The sequence below is a fragment of the Nyctereutes procyonoides genome, unplaced genomic scaffold (assembly GCF_905146905.1).
Source record: "Nyctereutes procyonoides isolate TBG_1078 unplaced genomic scaffold, NYPRO_anot_genome, whole genome shotgun sequence".
Classification (NCBI taxonomy): Eukaryota; Metazoa; Chordata; class Mammalia; order Carnivora; family Canidae; genus Nyctereutes; species Nyctereutes procyonoides.
Genome location: NW_026575140.1, coordinates 88294609 through 88314727, shown reverse-complemented (window position 1 = coordinate 88314727; position 20119 = coordinate 88294609).

Here is a 20119-nt window from a genome sequence, read left to right as displayed (position 1 = left end):
TTGGGAACAAATATGCCTCCTCTACCTGTATTACAGGGGGACTGAGCCATGGTAAATTAAAAGAAAATCACTGGCAAATTTGGGATCAGTCAGCTGTGACCAAGCCATTTGTGTAGTTAAATGGAGCTGAAAGAGCTAATAAAGGCTTTGTGGGTCATGGATCTTTCCGTGAGGGGGGGCCCCGGAGATGGGGGTGGGCAGGTGGGTGGGGCGCATCCAGGCTGTAGGGGTGGAAGGCTTACCTGGGGCCTGTTGGGGTGGGGGTCTGGGGACGACGGCCTGTTCTCATCATCCAGGTGTGTCCCGTCCTACCTACTGGGGAACTTGCTGGTTCTGGACACACAGTGACGCAGACCCGGCCGGGGCCTCCGCTGTCTCCCGGATGAGACTCGGTCCTTGCAAAGCAGGGTCTTGGGCAGCAGGCGGCGAGCAGCCCCCTGAGCCTGTCCCTGCAGGGTGAGGTGCGTGTGGGGACCCAGCAGCCACGCGCTAGTGAACCCCACCTAACGCCTCGGCCCCGTGGGGAGCTGCAGGAAGGGGACCCAGCCAGTGCCCCGGGGTGTCCATGGAGAGGTGGGGGCCTCTCTGGCCCATCCCCGGAGGACACATAAGGCACCCAGCCAAACCAGGGCATGAAATGGGGCAAGCTGGTCTGGGAGAGCCCCAGGTGCCGGTCGCAGGCCAAGGCCTGGACAGGTAGCCTGGCAGGTGGGCTGCCCAGAGGGAGGGGGAGGCCGCAGGGAGGCGTTAGACAGTTGAACGGAGTCCAGGGGGAGATCTCGTTGTCTTCCTTAACCACCGGGCAGCCTACGTCTAGCTTTTTTTAAAAAAATTATTTGACAGAGATAGGGACAGAGAGAGAGAGAGAGAGAGAGAAAGGGAGCCAGAGGGAGGGAGAGCACAAGCAGGGGAGGTGCAGGCAGAGGGAGGGGGAGAAGCCCATGCGGGCGATCCCTGCACCTACCGGACCGGACCGTCCTGAACCAGAGGCTCAGCGGGTGCAGTGCAGCACGGGCGGGGGGCCGCTTCTGAGGACTCGTGCAAAGTGGGAGGTTTCTATGGGGGGACAGGGAGTGCTTAGGGAAAGAAACGGATTGCTCCCGCTAGGGTCAGCCTGTTAGGTGGGGGGGGGGCGGGGGGGGGGGCAGGGGTTTCCTGCAGGTCGCCCCGCCTTCCCGCGGGAGGGTGGGGGTGCGGGGTGAGGGGCGGGGCAGGAAACTTCCTGACGGTCGGGGCCCCTCCCGAGAGCACACCGGGGGGGGGGGGGCCTCGGGGGCGTGGCCGGGGCGGGGCTGGGAGGGCGCCCTGGGTGCGCGACGGAGCATGGCCTGGAGGGCCATGTGTCCGCAGCGCGGGGCCTCTTTGCCTACCCGCACCCCGCACCCCGCACCCCGCACCCCTACAGGGCGGGACCGACCCCGAGGCCGCGCTGGGCGCCCGATGCACAGTTCCACACGCTTCCCGATGACTGGGCAGGCTCGGCAGCGAAGCTCCGGACTCATGCTCCGTCGAGCGGAGAAAAAGCAGGGGAACGGAGGGGAGGGGGGCAGAGGGGTGGGGGGAACAGTGGGGGGCCGGCGGGGCGGAGCCTGAGGGGCGGCAGGGGGCAGTGCCAGGCCTCGCCCCGCCTCCCCTACCCCGCCTCCCCCCTCGCCCCGCCTCCCCTTCGCCCCGCCTCCCCTCGCCCCACCTCCCCTACCCCGCCTCCCCCCTCGCCCCGCCTCCCCCTCGCCCCGCCTCCTCCCTCGCCCCGCCCCCTCGCCCCGCCTCTCCTCGCCCCGCCGCTCCTCGCCCCGCCTCCCCTCGCCCCGCCTCCCCTCGCCTCGCCCCGCCTCCCCTCACCCCGCCTCCCCCAGCCTCGCTCGTCCTCCACCCCTCGCCGCTTCCCCTCCCCTCGCTTCCCCCCGCCCCCGCCTCCCCCCTCGCCCCGCCTCCCCCCTCGTCCCCCCTCCTCCGCCTCGCCCCGCCTCCCTCCTCGCCCGGCCTCCACCCCCTCTCCCCGCCTCCCTCTGCCTCGCCCCGCCTCCACCCCTAGCCCCGCCTTCCCCTCCCCCCGCCTCCCCCGGCCTAGCCCCGCCTCCGGCCCCCGCGCCTCTCCTCGGGCACAGGCCCCCTCCTCCGGTGACCCCTGCCCCCTGTCTCCCTCCCCACGGCCTCCCTCCCTGCCACCTCTCCCCCTCGACCTTCCTGTGCCTCGCGCTTCTTCTTCGCTGCCTCAGTCCGCCTACGCCTACACCCTCCCTGGCTCTCTTGCCCCGCTCTCCCCTTCCCCTACCCCGCTCTGCTCCCTCCTCCCCCCTCCCCGCCGCGCCCCGCTCCCCCCCATCCCCCGCCACCCTGGCTTCCTTTCCCCCCATCACTGTTCCCACCTTGCGCTCTCCCCGCTGCCTCTCCCCTGCCCCCCTTCCCCTCACTCCTGCTTAGCCCCTCTCCCTAGCCCCCTCGCCCCCCCCCCCCCGCGTTCCCGATTCCGGTGGCGGGACCTGGGGCCTCCTGCAGCTCGGAGGGTGCTCTGGGGGGGGGGCCCAGGCCTGCAGCCCGCGGGCCCCAGTGAGTGGGCTTGGGTGGGGTGAGGGAGGGGAGGGGAGCACAGGGCAGCAGCCGTGGGGGGACAGCCCTTGGCGGGGCCGCCCCCTCCCGCGGCCCCTGTGCAGGAGCCCCTGCCCTGACCCCGCGGAGTGCCCGCCCCACGCAGGATCACGGGGCTGCAGGTCGCAGGTGCCCGGCGTGGCCGCCGAGATGGGCCTTAGCGCTGTCTGAGCGCGCACCTGGTTCTGGGCCCCCTCGCCCCCCCGGGCCCCTTGGTGGTGGGTGGGCCTAGACGTCCTGCAGCTGAAGCCCTGGGTCCCCGACGGGGCCTGGTGGTGAGAGGCCCTGACAGGGGCGCAGCCAGGGCGGCTCCTGCCCCGTCGGTGGGCGCGTGGAAGGCCTGGTGAGAAACCTCCCGTGGGCCTCTGCTTCAGAGGATGCCGCTGCTCAAGCCTCGTGCACACGCGTGCTTTTCCTGGGAGGCATCGGCGTGGCGGCTGAGGCCCAGGGCCGCAGGGCTTCTCCTGGATCCTGGCTCCACTCTTCAGTGGCCGCGAGCCCCCCAGCCGGGTGGGTGACCTCTGGACTCCGTTTCCTTGCCTCTTTGGGAAGGCAGAGGCCACCCCTGTGAAGCATGCAGCGCCCGCCCGGCCCTTGGGAAGCCGGCAGCTGTCAAAGCGCACTGGCCCTGACGGCGACCCTCTCCAGGATGAGGCACCCGTCCTGGTGCCACCCTTTCTGACGGTGCCGGTTTGTTGGCTGTTGCTCTGCACCGTCACAAAGTACTGTCCCCGCGCTTTGCAGTGACAGCTGGCCATCTAGACCCCCGGTGCAGCTGATGCCGGAGGGTCAAAGATGCTGGGGAACTAGGGACAAACCTGGAAGAAGGAAACTGCCCCTGGTGTCCTTGGGAGGAGCGTGTGCGGTGTGTGCTGGGGACCCCCCTGAGCCAGGGCAGGTGCAGCGCCCTGGGGGGCTCCGTGGACTTTCAGGACGCGCGCCCCGGGCTTGGCTGGATTCCCCTGGGGAGCGATGCCTCGGGGTCCTGGAAGGCTCGGCCTCCTGGGGCGGCGGGCTCACCTGAGATCTGGGGGGAGGCGGCCAGCAGGTGACGCTGTCCGCTCACCTGAGCACCCCGCCACCTGGGGCTGCAGCCACCTGGCCGCCCTGCGGGGGTGGGCTGGGGGAGGGGAGGGGAGTGCGGGGGCGAGGCCCAAGGAGGGGCGTCCCTGCCAGGCAGGCCCAGGGCCGCAGAGCTAAGCCCCGCGCCCCACTTTGTGCAGGACTGGGAGTAAAGCAGTGCCTCTCCAACCTTGGTGGGCAGCCGAGTTCCGCCCAAGCCCAGGGCACCTGGTAAAGATGCACATTAAAAAAAAAAATTATTTATTTATTTGAAAGAGAGAGAGCGCACACGCGGGCAGAGGGAGAGGGAGAAGCAGGCTCCCTCGGGAGCAGGGGCCCGACCCCAGGACCCCGGCGTCATGACCTGAGCTGAAGGCAGACGCTTCACTCACTGGCCACCCAGGAGCCCCAAAGATGGAGCTTCTGGGGCACCGCATGATTTATTTTGATGGGTGAGCGGGAGATGGAACCGGGAACCTGCATTTTTTTTTTTTTTTTCCCAATCCGATACCTGCAGTGGTTCTGGCAGCTGGCCCCGGGCCTGCGTGCTGAGTGGCAGGGAGGGGCGAGCACTGGCTTTCCTCAGTGGAGGACAGCTTGGGGCCCGGGGTTGGCACCAGGAGGACCCCCGCTCACTTCAGCTGCCTCCTGCACCTGGTCTCTGGGGGCTCCTGTGTCCACCTGTGTCCACCACCGGACTTTCTCCTCTGCATTGTCCGAGGGTTAACAGGAGAGACGCAGGCAAAGAAACCAGCCCAGGAGCTCGATTGCTCTGTAGCGGGGCCGCTCGGGCCCTGGACCCCCCCGCGCCCCCGCGCCCCCCCCCCGCCCTCCTAGCCCGTCCTGACTTCTCCCCAAAGGGTGTGCCTGTGCGCCCACGTTTTGCCGCCCTGGGTCCCATAGTGTCAGCACCTAATAATACCTTGTGAGGCAAAGGGAGTACCAAGGGGGTTTCCTTGGGTTTGCACTCCTCGGCTCCCGCTCCTCAGGGCCTTGGTGGCCTGGGGCGGCCGGGGCGGGGGCAGGAGCCTCATCCACTGCAGCCCCTGTGCACCCCAGCTGCGCCAGCCACATTGAGCCGCCTCATTCTCTGGGCTGGGGTATTTGCAGCTGCAGGTGATAGTAACCTTGTCCTGGAGCTGCTGTGACGCCCGCCGCGGTGACGTGTGCCAAGCGCCCTGGGGGCCCTGTGGGCAGAGCTGGCGACCCGGCGTCACCGCCTGGCCCTCGCTGCGTCCCTTCCCCCAGTTCAGCAGGGCGAGCCTCCAGCACAGCACTCAGTGTGCCCGGACCCCAGGGAGCCCCCGCACCCAGACGTGGTCCTGGCCCAGTCGGGGTTACAGATGGTGGACGGGTGGGTGCTGGGGTGTTCCCTTCTCACCCCCGTTCCGGGCCGGCCACCAACCCATCACTCCAAAGGGCAGCCTTTTCCTGCCTCCACCTCTCAGAGCAGTTTTTTCATCAGGAAAGCTGTTTCCAGGGCACCTGGGGGGCTCCATGGGTGAAGTGTCCGCCTTTGGCTCAGGTCATGATCCGGGGGTCCTGGGGTCGAGGCCCGCGTGGGGCTCCTTGCTTGGCGGGGCGTCCACTCCTCCCTCTTCCCCTCCTCCCCCCTGCTCGTGCTCTCTCTCTCTCTGGCTCTGCCTTTCTCTCAAATAAATAATCTTAAAAACACCCCAAACCAGCTGTATCTCCGTAGGCCCCTGCCGTGTGCTTGGAAGGAGTGGGGAGACAGGGAGCAACGGCAGGGCATACAGTTAAGTCCCTCATGGGTGCAAATACATCATTTCCATTCCCACCACAGGAGAGGACAAAGCCGGAGGCCGGGTGAGGCTGCCTCTCTGCCAAGCCCCCAAATCTGACACCTCTCCCCGTTTCAACCCCAGGAGCCTCAGGTGTTTGCAGCAGGACGTTCAGGTCGGACAATTAATTTGTTTGCTTCCTCCAAGTGCAGGTGTGGGCAGGGATCCCATGCGTGTAATTCTCCTCATGACATTACCGTGCCTCTGGACTTCCGTGAGTTATTTTATTTAAATTTTTAGGGCTGATTTCTTTATTTGGGGGGTGCAGGGGGGGTAGGTGAGGGAAGGGCAGAGGGAGCAGGAGAGCAGCTGACACTGTGCTGACTGTGGAGCCCGATGTGGGGCTCCATCCCCCGACCCATGATGTCATGACCTGAGCTGAACTCAAGAGGCGGACACCAAGCCAACTGGGTCACCCGGGTCACCCGGGTGCCCCCCAAGAGTTACTTTAGATGATGAGACAGGATCTCAGGGGTCACCTCTCTGTGCTTCTGCACCCAGCGTTACAGCCTCTATCTGGGTCTTTCTCCCTGGACAGGAGCGACCCTGTCGGCCCACCCTCTGTGATGAGGGTACAAAGACGACAATCGTAGGGGACTCTGCCCTCAGACAGCTGCATCTGGCAGGAAGGCAGAAGAATTCCTCCAAGGAGGGAGGCCTGGCAAGGGGTCCTGTGCGCTGTGGCCACTTGGTCGAGATGCCCTGAGCATCTAGGTCACCCCTCAGTGCTACCTGGATACGAGACGTTGACCTAGCAGAAATGGCTTCCGGGATCGTTGCAGGTTGTCTGACCATCGGGGTTTTTCTTTGTATGTGTCAAAAGTTTCCAAGTCACAGAAGTGAAACCAGTGAATCACTGCAGGAAGAATTAGGAAAAGTGTATGGGACATGTGCCAAGAAGGTAGTTTGCAAATTGGAAGCTCTCAAACCGGAACAGGGACTGGAGCTCAGCCGTGTATGGTTATAAAACAGCTTCCAGGGAGAGAGGGCAGTGAGTTTTTCCTTTGTAGTGATTGGTTATAATACTGGATTTTTAAAAAAGATTTTACTTATTTATTTGACAGAGAAAGAGAGAGAGAGGGAGAGAGCATGAGCGGGGTGAGGGGCAGAGGGCGAGGGAGAAGCTGACTCCCTGCTGAGCAGGGAGCCCGAGCGGGCTCGATCCGGGACCCTAGGATCATGACCTGAGCTGAAGGCAGACGCTTAACCGGCTGAGCCCCCCACTGACATGTAGTCAAACCCAAGAAACACATAGTCACTGTTTCCATTAGTTGAGATGGAGGCCCGGAGGGTTATAAGGTCACTCTCTGTGTCATTTATGTGTGTATTGCGGATTTCAGGCAGTCGTCTGATCCTGATGGAGGCCGTGTGGCATTTGAGCAACTGCTGGAGGCCTTGAAAGCCCTCGACAATATATAAGACACTGAGAGGCAATATGATGACCCTAAGGAAGCCGTAGCCAAGGACCGAAGCATGTCCTGGAGCAGAGAGTCCCAGGAGCCAAGATTTAACAAACAAAGCAACTCAAGTGGGCTGTAGTTTTTTTATTTTATTATTTTATTTTTTAAAAAAGATTTTATTTATTTATTCATGAGACACACACACACACAGAGAGGGGCAGAGACTGAGGCAGAGGGAGAAGCAGGCTCTATGCAGGGAGCCCGATGCGAGACTCGATCCCCGGTCTCCAGGATCATGACCTGAGCCAAAGGCAGATGCTTTAACTGCTGAGCCACCCAGGCATCCCGGGCTGTAGTTTTTTTTTTAAAAGTCATTTCCATGTGCACAGCATGACTGATCAGCAGACATGTATTTTCGTGTATGATCAACTAGCACAGGATGGATGTGAGGGGGTCTGGTTTCAGGAGGCAGTGTTGCGGGTGAGCTTCCAGTGAGGCAGCCAGGTAATTTAAGGAGAGGCATTTCTATAGGGACGAAAGAAAACAGAGGTCAGTATTTGGAGCAAATTGTAAATCAGGTTTCTGAGTTTGGAGGGCACCCACTTGAGACAGCCTCCAGCTCTTGGGTTCTAAGCATCGTCAGGTGGAGTGAGGACAAATAGTGACCATCACACAGATTTTCCTGGCTTGTAGTGTGAGCGTCTGGTGCTCCTGCTGAGTGGCCACACGGCAGCGGTCACGAGGTTGTCCGCACAGGAGCCGTTGGGGCGATGTCCCTGACGTTGGCGGCAGGCAGTCCAGCTTTACTTGCATGGCTTTGGGAAAAGGGCAGCGTCGTAGTGATTCCAATTCTAAAGACAGGGAGAAAAATGGAAGTGTTGGTTTGGAGGATTCTAGCCAAATATTTGAGGGAACTAGAAGAATTCAGGACCCAGGCCAGTTTCCAGGCAGAAAAATAAGACCTCAAAGGCAACTCACAGCACCAGCATCTGATCCACAAAGGTGTACTATTTTTTCCCCTATAATCATCCCCGTTTCTATCAAAGATAACTGCTGTAAGACTAATTTGCTTGCAAATTAAGTCTAGTTTCAATAAACTTGGCCTGATTATTTACCCAAGTGCAGCAAGAATAACAATTGATCACATAGGTTCTTTTAAATCTGCTTTGCTGGAGCTTTTCATAAGGAATCTCAGATTAAACTTTCAAAAGCCTCTTGAGGCTAAGAAGCCAAGCCAAGGACTTGTCCGATTGTGTCCTGTTACAAGGAGAACAGATCCTTAATTGAACGTATGCAAATACATGTATTGTTGTGAAAATCAAGACTATTAATAGGACTTTCTGAATTCTGGAGGGATCCAGTAGGAGAAGAAGATAGAGGTTTGAACCGTTGTTGCAAAGATACACTTGACCAAGTTGCTGTGAGTCATAGGTTAAAAGAGAGGGGAAAGGGGGTCCTTTATTTATTTATTTAAAAATTAAAAAAAATTATAATGATTTTATGGTGGTAATTCTGATGCGGTAATGATATTTTCTTTTTGTATTGTTTATAAACAGAGTTCATATAGCCAGCTTTAAGCTGCTCTTTTAAAAAATAAATTTATTATTTTTTTTGGTGTTCAATTTGCCAACCTACAGAATAACACCCAGTGCTCATCCCATCAAGTGCCCCACTCAGTGCCCACCACCCAGTCACCCCCACCCCCCGCCCACTTCCCCTTCCACCACCCCTAGTTCCTTTCCCAGAGTTAGGAGTCTCTCATAGTCTGTCTCCCTTTCTGATATTTCCCACTCATTTAAAGGGGGTCCTTTAAATCTGAAAACAAAACGTCAAAGAACCAGCAATGTTTTAAGTGAAGTCAAAAAAGTCATGATCATCTTTATCAGTTCCCTCCCTCTAATGTAGTCAATTCTTATTTTGCTTCGTCTCGGGTTAGCAGCTGTAGGAATCCATCAGTTTTCCATCAAAGTTTTAAAGGTTCTTCCCTGGTTTATTGTTATGATCTTAATGTCATCAGAAACCTGCATTTTGGAGTCAGGGTTTTCCATAAACTCCTTTGGAGATGAAGCACTTTTGTGGGAAGACTTTTGTGAAAACATCAGAGTAGAACAATAAATGTCTGTTAATAACAAGAGACTTAAAAGTTGGCCGTGTTAGAGACCTGGTGAGAGTTCAGCATAACAAAGGATACACTTGATGCATACACTTGGTTATTTTGTGATTTGCAAGATTTTAAGATGAGAGCTGTGATTATGATTGGTAACATGATACCAGGATGGATCAGTTTTTTTTTTCCCCTAAAGAAAGTTTAGCAACACTTCGGATTTGCCAGCACTTCCTCATGGAATGTAACATGAGCAAAAGTTACATAGTTGTACAAAATTGAGTTCTTTTAACAGAGAAGACTCCATTCTCTCTTTTTTAAAAAAGATTTTATTTATTTATTCATGAGAGACCCAGAGAGAGAGAGAGAGACAGAGACCCAGGCAGAGGGAGCAGCAGGCTCCATGCAGGGAGCCCGACATGGGACTCGATCCCGGGACCCTGGGGTCACGACCTGAGCTGAAGGCAGATGCTCAACCACTGAGCCTCCCAGGGTCCCCTCCATTTTCTTAAGTAATCAGACTTGGCAAAGACAACATGTGAAGCTTTGTTTTCTAGCAGATTACATTAAAAGGAAAGGAAAAAGTTTGTTCCCAGTCTCTTACGAAGACCAGACCAACAATCTAAAAATATTTGTGATTTTAATAGAGAGGAAGGAAATCATATTCTTTTACACCCTATACGTTTGGGATTAACTTCAATGAGTCTATTCTAATATTAGCTTGGCCACACCTAAAATTCCTTTCTTAAGATTCTTTCTCCACAGACCTTCTAGAACTTTCTGCATCCATTCAGCTTTTGGCATTTTCCCTTTTCTTAATGTGGAAAAATCATTATACTTTAGGACAGAATTACTCCATTTTTTTGTTTTACCACAAACGAACCCATGTCCTTCATATCTTGGCCAAAAACACATTCTGTTTTCCGTATCCACTTTTATTGCATGGTCATTTTCTTCACCCTTATTATTTACAGTAGTTTTATTTTTACAAATTGGCTATAAACTTTAGCCATTAGTGATTTTTGGTTCCCAGTAAAAACTGGGAAGCAGGCAATTGTGAACTATCTGTCATATATTAGCATCTTGGAGTCGATTAGCAAATTTGTAAATACATTTCATAATTTCTAGGGGCACCTGAGTGGCTCAGTGGTTGAGCGTCTGCCTTCGACTCAGGGCTGGACCCCAGGGTCCCGGGATCGAGTCCCCCATCGGGCTCCCTGCATGGAGCCTGCTTCTCCCTCTGCCTGTGTCTCTGCCTCTCTCTCTGTGTCTCTCATGAATAAATAAGTAATCTCTAAAAAAAAAAAATAAAATCTCATAATTTCTAGAACAATATTCTTCCTTAAAGTGAATTTTTCTACATGGCACAAAACTTGCTTATTAATGGACCCACATATCTTTTGTCTGTTAGTAAGATGTTGAGAAGCCCAACGCAGATGAACTTATATTTAGCATCTAATGTTTATCTTGTTTAGAAAGGGCTTACGTATCAACGGATATTCATTATTTAGCTTCACTTGGTATAAAATCTTCTCCATACTTATTCTATTTCTTTTCTGAGAGGGCGAGGTGGGGGGAGCAGGAGGAGAGGGTCGGGCGGTGTGTGCTATGAGGCCCCAGGCCGGGAGACAAGGTGTGTGTGCTGCGGGCTGGGCCCCCTGCAGAGTGGCGGGCCAGGAGAGGCTGCTGCCCCCGCGGGTGGGGTGCTCCCTACCTGACAGTGGTCGAGGGGCAGGAAGGGGCACTGTGACAGGGGCTCGGTCCAGGAGGCAAGTGGAAGGGCTCTACTCCCAGCTATGGTTCTGACTTTGTTCTATGAGCCTCCCTGAGCCTTTTTTTGTAAAATGTATTTTTATAGGATCATTACATTTGTCGGGACGAACCCACAGGGTTCACACTCATGATGATAATGGGGACAGCTGTAATGACGTCACAGGGCACGTCTACCAAGCATCTGCTGTGTGCTCAGTCATAGCATTCACTTCCCCAAACAGCCTGAGGCGTTGGTGCTGTCTGTATCCTCACTTTCCAGGCGATGGAACAACGAGGTTAAGAAACTGGCGGAAGATCATTTAGGCTGTAAATGGGGGAACACGGCTCGAGCTTATATTGTGTGGCTCCTAACCTGTGCGTTTAACCATTAAACGCGCTGCCTCTGGGTCGTTGAGATTGTTGTGAGATGGTTGTGAGCATGAAGCGCAGTCACAGTAATGATCACTGCCGCCGTGTGTTGAGCACATTTTATTTGCCAGTGGCTCTTATAGGATCTGAAGTTACAGTCATGAGTAAACTAAAGCCCTGGCTCTTACTTTACAGCCAATTGATAGGTGATAGAGAAGATAGGTAGATAGATGGATAGACAGACAGACAGCAGGGCGGTGGTGCTGTCCTGCCCTGAAGGGAAGAGAAGACAGAGAGAGGATGCGGGGGACGCCTGGGAACCGTTCTGTTAACCTGTCCCAGGTGGTGGAGCTGCAGAGGTAAGATCTAAGGACGGATTGGATGGGGTGATGGAGTGAGCCGAGGGGCTGTGGACAGAGGGGGGCGGCGAGGGTCGAGTCCTGGACCACAGGGGCTGGGGACCGATCGCAGCGTGAACAAGGCAAGCAAGCCGTGCAGACAGACGGGTCCCGGCCAGGGGATGGGCCCTAGGTTACATTCTGGGCCACCTTTGTCCTAAAGTCAAAGCTTAGGGCATCAGCCGAAGGGCATGATCAGCTGTGCAGCGTGGAGGATCTCTTGGTTTTTCTTATCTGTGAAGTGAGGATGTGAAAGCCCTGCCACCCAGCCTCCTTCAGACATTGCCAAGGTAAAATGTTTGCGTGGGGGGGAGGGGCTGCGTAGGGCCTTGAGTCAGATGCCAAGGCCAGCCACTCGCTCTTAGGATGCCAAGGCCAGCCGTTCTAGGGATGCCAAGACCAGCTGCTCTAGGGACGCCAAGGCCAGCGGCTCTTAGGACTCCAAGGCCATCCACTCTTAGGATGCCAAGGCCAGCGGCTCTTAGGATGTCAAGGCCAGCTGCTCTTTGGATGCCAAGGCCATCTGTTCTTAAGACGCCAAGGCCAGCCGCTCTTAGGACACCAAGGCTAGCTGCTTGCTCTTAGGACGCCAAGGCCAGCCACTCACTCTTAGGACGCCAAGGCCAGCCGCCGGTCTTAGGACGCTAAGGCCCTCTCCTGATAGTCTCATGGCTTCCAGTTCTACAGGCTTGGTGGGCAGGTAGCAGTCTGGAACTGGGAGGGCATCTTCCTCTGAGACGGTCTCACTGAGGCCTCACGCCCCCTCCGAGTGCTTGAAGTCGTCATTATTCCTGTCAAATGGCAAAGAAAACCAAGGCCCCAAGACATCAGGGAGGTTACTATTTCACAGCACTGGGGCTGGGCTTGCAGCCAATATGCCCTGGTTCTGGATTCCGTTCCCCCCAAAGAAGGCGCTGGGTGTTTTTGTAGGTGGGATGTGGAGAGGTGGGGTGGGGAGGGCAGGTATTGACTTCAAACTCAATTGGAGGTGGGCAGACATGGGCTTGCTTAGGGCCACAGCTGTTCTTTTGATCTCACACATGGTCCCTGGAAAGGGATGCGGCTCCATGGACAGCACAGATTAATACACAATAAAAATTGCTGAAAATACTCCAGGCAGATGCTAGCTGGAACACAGAAAGCTCAGGAAAATAAGGCGAAACCATAACGTACCAGCTGATGGCAATTAAATACCAATGACAAAAGAACAACCTCGTTCAGCTCAGATCTGAGGGCCCGCTCTGGACGTGACGGCGGCCCCGGGAAGCCTGGGGTGCACCGTGGGGAGCGGGGCAGGTGCTGGTGCTTCCACTCACCTGGACTTGCCCCCCGGGTCCCCGGCCCTCCCAGCTGCAGTCCTGCCAGGAACAGGTCTTTGGAAGCCGGAGGAGCCAGGGAGGAGTGGCCAACAGTGTCCAGGAATGTCACCCCCACCCCAAAGTCTCCACCACACAACTTGGAAGCAGTGCCAGGTGTTCCTTGAAGATCCGCGTCCGTGGGGCTTTCGCCTTGGCTGGGAGATGCCAGCAGGCCGGAGACTGGGCCAGTGTTCGCGGTGGTGGGTGGCCAGGAGCACTGGCTTGGGGTCACCTGCGGAGCCCGCAGCCTCCCAGCCGCACGACCCCCAGGCCAGCGCGCAGCCTGCCTGCCCCAGGCTGCCGAGGGGCGACCGCTGTGCGTGGCCTGGATTCCTTCTTCTGCGTTCGAAACTTCTCAGCTGACCTGCAGGCTCAGCGGCTCCTCCCGTCCCTGCTCCGTCTCCTGTCCTGGCTTCTGCTGTCCTCAGCAAGGCCCACGGGTGCCCCTGGGTGCAGACGCCGAGGTGACGGGTGAGAGGGGGAGGCAGAGGTGTCCCCAGTGCACCCTTCCCAGCGTTGCCCCGCGCGGCTGCGGCTGCTTTGTCTTTGCTTTGAGTTTTATCGATACCCCCAGCGGACCTGCTGTCCCTTTCTGTGGGCTTATTAATATTGCCCTCTGATCTATGGGTAGCTGCCCCACTTTACATTCCGGCCCCATCCTGGCGTCTCCAGACTCAGACACCATATTTAATTAGATTTTCTCCCTGGCTCAGGCAAACAGAAATTGAAGTCCCAGTATATCTCTATTGCTCCGGAGCCTCGCCTGACACAAGCAGACAGCTCTTTCCCTCGCTGGCTTTCTCGGCCTTGTCCTCCCAGCGCCCACCTCTGACATTAATATTCCAACACGAGCTCATTTCTGAGTTCAGTCCTTGGCTCCAGATTCCAAAATTCATCCTCACATCACCCACTGGCTCTCGAAGGATCGGTGTGCAGGAGGGTTTTGCTGCTGTGGCTTTTGGGTTGCCCCCCAGGTCGGTCCACCTGCGTGTTCCCGGTGGTAGGAGTCGGGCCATGCGGGAGCAGGGTCGTGTCCATCTGTAGGGGAGGGTTACCGGGGAGTCTGCGTGAAAACAGGGGATGCATTAAATGTCCTTTCAAGATGATGACCCCACCCTTGGAAGAGTCTTAGGGAAAAACCACCTTTTCATTTTTTTTTTAAAAAGATTTTATGTATTTATGCATGAGAGACACAGACAGGGAGGCAGAGACCCAAGCAGAGGGAGAAGTCGGCTCCCTGCAGGGAGCCCAACGTGGGACTCGATCCCGGGACCCCGGAGTCATGCCCTGGGCCAAAAGCAGATGCTCAACCCCGAGCCACCCAGGTGCCCCCCACTTACTTTTTATGTGTTACTATTTCTCCATCTGTAAATCGGGGAGGGAAACGGAATGAGCTTTTATTGAAATTACGAGAAAACACGAAGACCTCTGATTTCACTTTTGGCAACAAACTGTGGCGGGAGGGGGAGAAGGGTCAAGAGGAGACTTGGAAGGCAGCGGTCCCGGGCCAGCTCCCCTGTGCCAGGAAGGCCACGGGGTGGGGGGCTGGACCTCGGCTCCCAGGCAGGCCTTTCTGCCTCCTGCGCCCCAAGACATTGCCCCCAGGGCCTGGGCTGCCGCGGGGCCTCTGGCGTGTTCCCCTGCCACCTTGCGCTATTTGTCACGCTCTCAAAACGTTGGCTTAGTATGTTGGAGACTCAGTTTCATCATCAGCCACGTGCAGACAACGGCGGCTGCGCAGTGCGCCTCGTAGACGTGACACTCAAGGAAGGCTGTGGGGGTGTTGCGTAAGCCGCGAGGCTCTCCCCTAGGATCAGTCACCCCCACTCTCGGGCCTTGCTGCGCCATCGCTGCTGGAGGAAAGCAGGGCATGGCGATGTAAAATAGAGGGCGGTAAGACACCATTTATTTGCTTGGAGATAAATTTTTTTTTGAATTTTCTTTAGCCAGGAAATTAACCATTATAATTAGCCTACATTGTCTGGGCACTTAGGCCTGAATCAGAAAGGATTTAAGATGGGGAAAAAATGAAAGAAAGGTGGGGAAGGAGGGAAAGAAGCAAACCAGCCAACAGTGTGACGGTGGTTTACCTGGATCCCTTGGATAATGTTTGAAACGGCTCACACCAGTCTGGAAAAATGTGCATTTACTTTCTGTTATATAATATGGTGGTTTATATGGTTATTTAAGAAATGTGTGTGCGTGTGCCCCGCTGGGGCATATGCCTCAGAGCTCTGGAGGGAGGACCTCACTTGCCCACACTCGGAGCATCATCCTGGCCGCAGGCCCCCACCCCAGAGCAGGTGCGAGGTCGTGGTGGGCACGAGGGGCTACCCTGACGTGGGCGGCCGTGCTGGTGTGGCAGGGGGTGCCGGAGGGTGGGGGGTGGTGCAAGGGCATTGTGGGGGGATGCGGCCGGGGCACCTGGCAGCAGAGAGAAGGCGCAGTGCATCCTCACTGACTGACAAGCGCCGGTTGGAGTGAGGGCTTTGGAGTCAGGCAGACACGGCTGGGGGCCTGGCATCCTGGACACGGTGTCACTTAGAGCACTGTGACCTCTGGCCAATCCTACATGTCTCTGGACCTCAGTGCCCTGGCCTCCCGGGAGCTGTGGTGCGGCCTCCGCGGGCTCAGGCACTGGGGGCCCTGGGATGCGCCTGCCCCGCTGCCTCGGCCTCTGCGCCAGCGTCTGCTCTCATGCCCTTGGCATCTGGGGCCCCGCGGGCGACAGGTTGGGACATGCTCCCATCGGGCTCTCAGAGAAGCCATATTCATGTTTTGATGCGGAGCTGTAAGCAGCTGGGGCCTGGCGAGAGCAGTACTGGGGTGCCCGGGGCAGGGGTGAGGTCCGCGCAGGCCCCCGCAGAGCATGGGCTGCAAGCTTCGGCACACCCTGTAGCTCTCCTTCTTCAGGCCCAGTTCTTACTTGAGGGCAGCCGGCACCCAGGAGGTGAGGGCGAGGTGGTCCGTGCGCCGAGGCAGGTGCTCGCAGGTGCTCGCAGGTGCAGGGGAGCCCTGAGCTGGGCCATCCCTCCCAGCGCAGACCTGCCATCCCGGTTGGGATGCGGGTGGGGCCAGCCCAGGGGGCTCCGACTGCATCTCAATCCCGGTTGTGTCACCACACCTGGGGCGTCTCGGCAGAGAAGTTCTCGCGGTTCCCGACTGGATGGCTGCATGAGGGAGGTCAGGTCGCATCAGCTGCTCGGGAATTTCAGGGGTAGTGCAAGCAGGAGCTGGCCCCCCGCTCTTGGAACGGGCTAGCGGGGGGCAGGCCGCAGCCCCCCTCCCCCGTGGTCCTTGGCTGCGGGGCCTTGCCGCACCTTCGTGTGGACAGCAGAAGGGGAGCGAGGGTCAGGGGGGACCAGCTCCTGGTGGAAGCCGGGGCCCGGACTCAGGACCTGCCCCCTGGCTCATGCCCACTGATGACAGCTCACCACGTGGCTCCCCCTAGCCACGGAGGGGGACTCGGTGGCCCTGTGCCCAGGGCGCCAAGAGACCCAGGAACCGGCTGTTGGTGACCTCCAGCTGGTGGGCGGCCCCTCCCGTCCCCCGGGTCCCCGCTGCGTTTCCTGTGCCTCCCCCGGCCTGGCTCCGTGAACTGGGGAGGCCACTGTCCCCTCCTACCACACTGGTGCCACCTGATGATGGGGGACCGAGGACCAGGTCCCTGCCCCTGCGCGGGTGCTGAGTGATGACACTTGGCTGTGTAGACAATGGGAAGGTGCTGTGCCCTGACCTGTGCGCCCTCCAATAACACCCTCCCTAGCTCCTGGGGGACAACATGAAGGTGCTGTGCCCTGATCCGGGTGCCCCCCCGATAACAGACCTCCCTAGCTCCCGGGGAGGGGGCAACACGAATGCTGTACCCTGACCCAGGTGCCCCCTGATAACACCCTCCCTAGCTCCCGGGGGCAACATGAAGGTGCTGTGCCCTCCCCCTCCAGGTTGGGGTGTGGGTGGCCGCCCAGGGTCTCCCCAAGGTCTCCGGGTCCAGGGTACTGGCCCGCCGCCCGCCCTCCCATCCTTACCCCCTGCCCTGACCCTAACAGGCACCGAACCGTGGGGTCCCCAGCTGCAGGCCGGCCCCACTGGGCTCTGTGTGCGGGGTGAGCAGGAGCCCCGGGCGCCCCAGGGTGTGGGGCTAGAAGCCGGTGCAGGCGCCGCGGGGTGCTTCCTCCCGGTTTTGGGGAGCCCGCCCGGGCCGCTGTGCCCACTTCTGACAGCTCGGGGCCCGCTGGTGCTCCCCGGCCTCCGCGCCACCCTCAGTGCCCTTCTGTCTCCCCGGGGCTCCTCCTGCCGGAGCCTGCGTCCCCCGGGGACGCCCGTGTGGCTGGGAGCCCGCGCTGTGCCCCCCCGCCTCGTGACCCCGCCTGGCACCCGCCCGCATTTGCAGGAAGCTCTGATTCCATCACCAGCCGTCAGGGCCCGGCCTCGGTCCTCGCGTGCCCGGGACACTGCGAACCTGGCAGCCGGCTGCCTCCTGGCGTGAGCTGCGTGGCCTTGGTCCCTGAGGGCGCCCGTGGTGTCCCTGCCGCCCGTGTGGGTCCGCGAGCTCCTCCTTCCCGTTGGCCTGTCAGCGTCGCACACTTCGGGTCGAGTCCTGGCCCCGAGCCTTCCGGCTGCTGTGACCCGAGGTCACCCACGCTTGTGTTCTCTAGTTTCCTCCTGGGAAAATGGGGCAGGACAGTACTTCTATCGTGAGATTGTTTTATTTTTTATTTTTTTAAAAAGATTTTATATATTTATTCATGAGAGAAAGAGAGAGAGAGAGAGAGAGAGAGAGAGAGAGGCAGTGACGCAGGCCGAGGGAGAAGCAGGCTCCCTGCGGGGACCCCGACAAGGGACTTGATCCCGGGCCCCCGGGTCACGGCCTGGGCTGAAGGCGGGTGCTCCACTTCATATCAGTTCCCACCAAAGAGAACCCTGTGTGTCTCCTGTCTTCTAGGCTCTTGATGGAGTTTGATTGTGACCCTCCGCCCACGTCGCCGGTGAGAGCTCCGTAGGCCACGAGGGCGGCGATGGCTCCGGCCGTGGAAGCCTCAGTAGTTCTGCTTCGTTTCCACCCGGCTCATGGCCCAGTGGCTCCGAGGGCTCAGTCGGGAGCCGCCCGAGCGGCCGTGGCCAGCCTGCCTCCCGGTGCCGGTCCTGTCCGGTCCCTCCCTGGTTGCCCCCCTTGTGAACCAAGGAGTTTCCCAGTGGTGGGGCAGGCGTAGAGTGTCTTGACGTGGGGGCTTCTCGGGGTTGAAGCAGAGACGGGCTGGAGGGGCTCCGAGGGGCACAGCCGGTCATCATCCCAGGGAAGCGCAGGGACGCAGGTGGGCCGTAAAGTTCCTCCGTCCTAACCTTTCCTGCCAGTGGAGCATTTGTCCCAGTGCCTGTCCCGCTGCCGTGTCTACACCCGTGGGCTCCCGTGCCCGCCCACCGGTGTCCTCGCCGCTGCCCCGGGACCTGACGCTCCTTTGGCCTAGGCCTGGCCTTTCCACCGAGCACCCAGAGCAAGGGCACAGCGCTTGGCCGCGCGGCTTCCACGCGCGCTCATCCTCCGCGCAGGGGCTGGGTGCACGCGGGCCTGCCTCCCACCCTGGGGGCCGAAGCGCAGGGAGGAGGCGGCTGCAGCAGGAGGTGGCCCGGCCTGACTGCTGGGTGGCCGCGTGCGGCCCGGGCCTCGGTGCTGGCCGCTGGAGCGCTCCGCAGAGCCGCGGGGCACGGGCCGCACTGCCGTCCCTGCCTGGCCGCCCCCCTTGGTGGGGCCCGAATGGCATCAGGGCATCGGTTCCACGCGTGCGTCCTCCCCGCCCTTCCCAGATGGGTGCGTGTCGTGACATTGTTGTGACATTGGGCTCCGCGTGCTTTGTTCAAGGTGTCCTGTGAACACTCAGAAACCCTCAGATCCTCCTCTTACCTCACCGGCCGCCTAAAATCCCACACTTGGTTATTATTATTATTTTTTTCATAAATCATAGATTTATGTTAAAGGCGCCCATCTTCCACTGGCAGCTGAAAAAGATATGTGAGGCTTTAAGCTATTATCCGGCATGTCCCCATCTATCATACATACCCATGGGGGGGTCCACTCTGTACCCTTTCTGGAGGCGAGGCCCTGAAGCTGAAGCTGAGAGCCTTGGAGGGAGGGCGCTGGCTCCTGGAAGAGAAGAGGTGGGGCGTGTGTTTTCCCAGAGCCGCTCGGGGATCTGTCTCCAGCGGTCACACGTGTATCCCTCTGCTGTGGGAAGGCCGGGCCTGCCCCTCTCCAGAGGGCTCGGTTCACAGATGTGCCCTTGGACGGGACCGCAGCAGGGCCTGGCTGCGCTCCAGGAGGGCAGGCCTGAGCCGGGCAGCCCGTGGCGTGGCGGGGTGCTCAGACCCAGGGTTTGCTGACCTCGGGCGGGTCATGAACGTCCCCGAGGCCTCCAGGGAGTGGGGTGTGGGGACGGCAGCTCCGAGTTCTCGCAGGGTTTCCAGATTCAAGTTTGAAGAGCGCGCAGTGTGTTTCTCCGGTGCCCCCGGGGCTACGCACCATTGAAATAGTAGCCTCGGACCTGAGAGCTGGGAGCAGGCGCCGGCTGTGCGAGTCTCCGTTGCCGCCCTAACAAAGCCTCACGCACGCAGCGGCTTAAGACACAAATTCGTTTTCTCGCAGCCTTGTCGGTCAGAGGTCCAACGTGGGTCGCACGGAGTCCAAGTCCAGGTGTCAGCAGGGCCTCTTTCCTTTCTGTACGTCCCGTCTGCCTCCGCTTGCCTTTTCCAGCTTCTGGAGTTCCTCGACTCGCGGCCCCTTCCTCTGTTTTCATAGCCGTTCATCTCCCTGACGCCTCTTGCGTGGACACGTCTCCCTCTCTGACCACAGCTGGGGGATGTTGCTCTGCTTCTGAGGGCTTGTGCCATGAGGTTGGGCCCACCAGGATACTCTCCGCATCTCAAGGTGAAGCTCACTCACATCTGCAAAGTCCGTGTCTGCTTGACTCCCCATCACTGATCGGCTTTCCCCTCAAGCCTCTGCAGCCTGGAGAATGTGTAGCTGGGCTCAGGACGAGGCCTGAAAGCAGCAAAGCTCGCTGCCATCCGCATCCCAACTGGCACGACTCAGTCCTAGGGTCCCACATAAGTATGGGGACAGCTGTACCTGCACGTTCTGAGTATGGGCTCAGCGGGAGAGCCCACCCAGGTGCCCATGAAACTCGTTCCTTCTTACTGGGGGTACAACTGAACCAGCTGTCCCCATAGTAGTGTGGGGACATAGGGCTGAGTTGTGCCAGTCAGGATGCAGATGGCAGCGAGCTTTGCT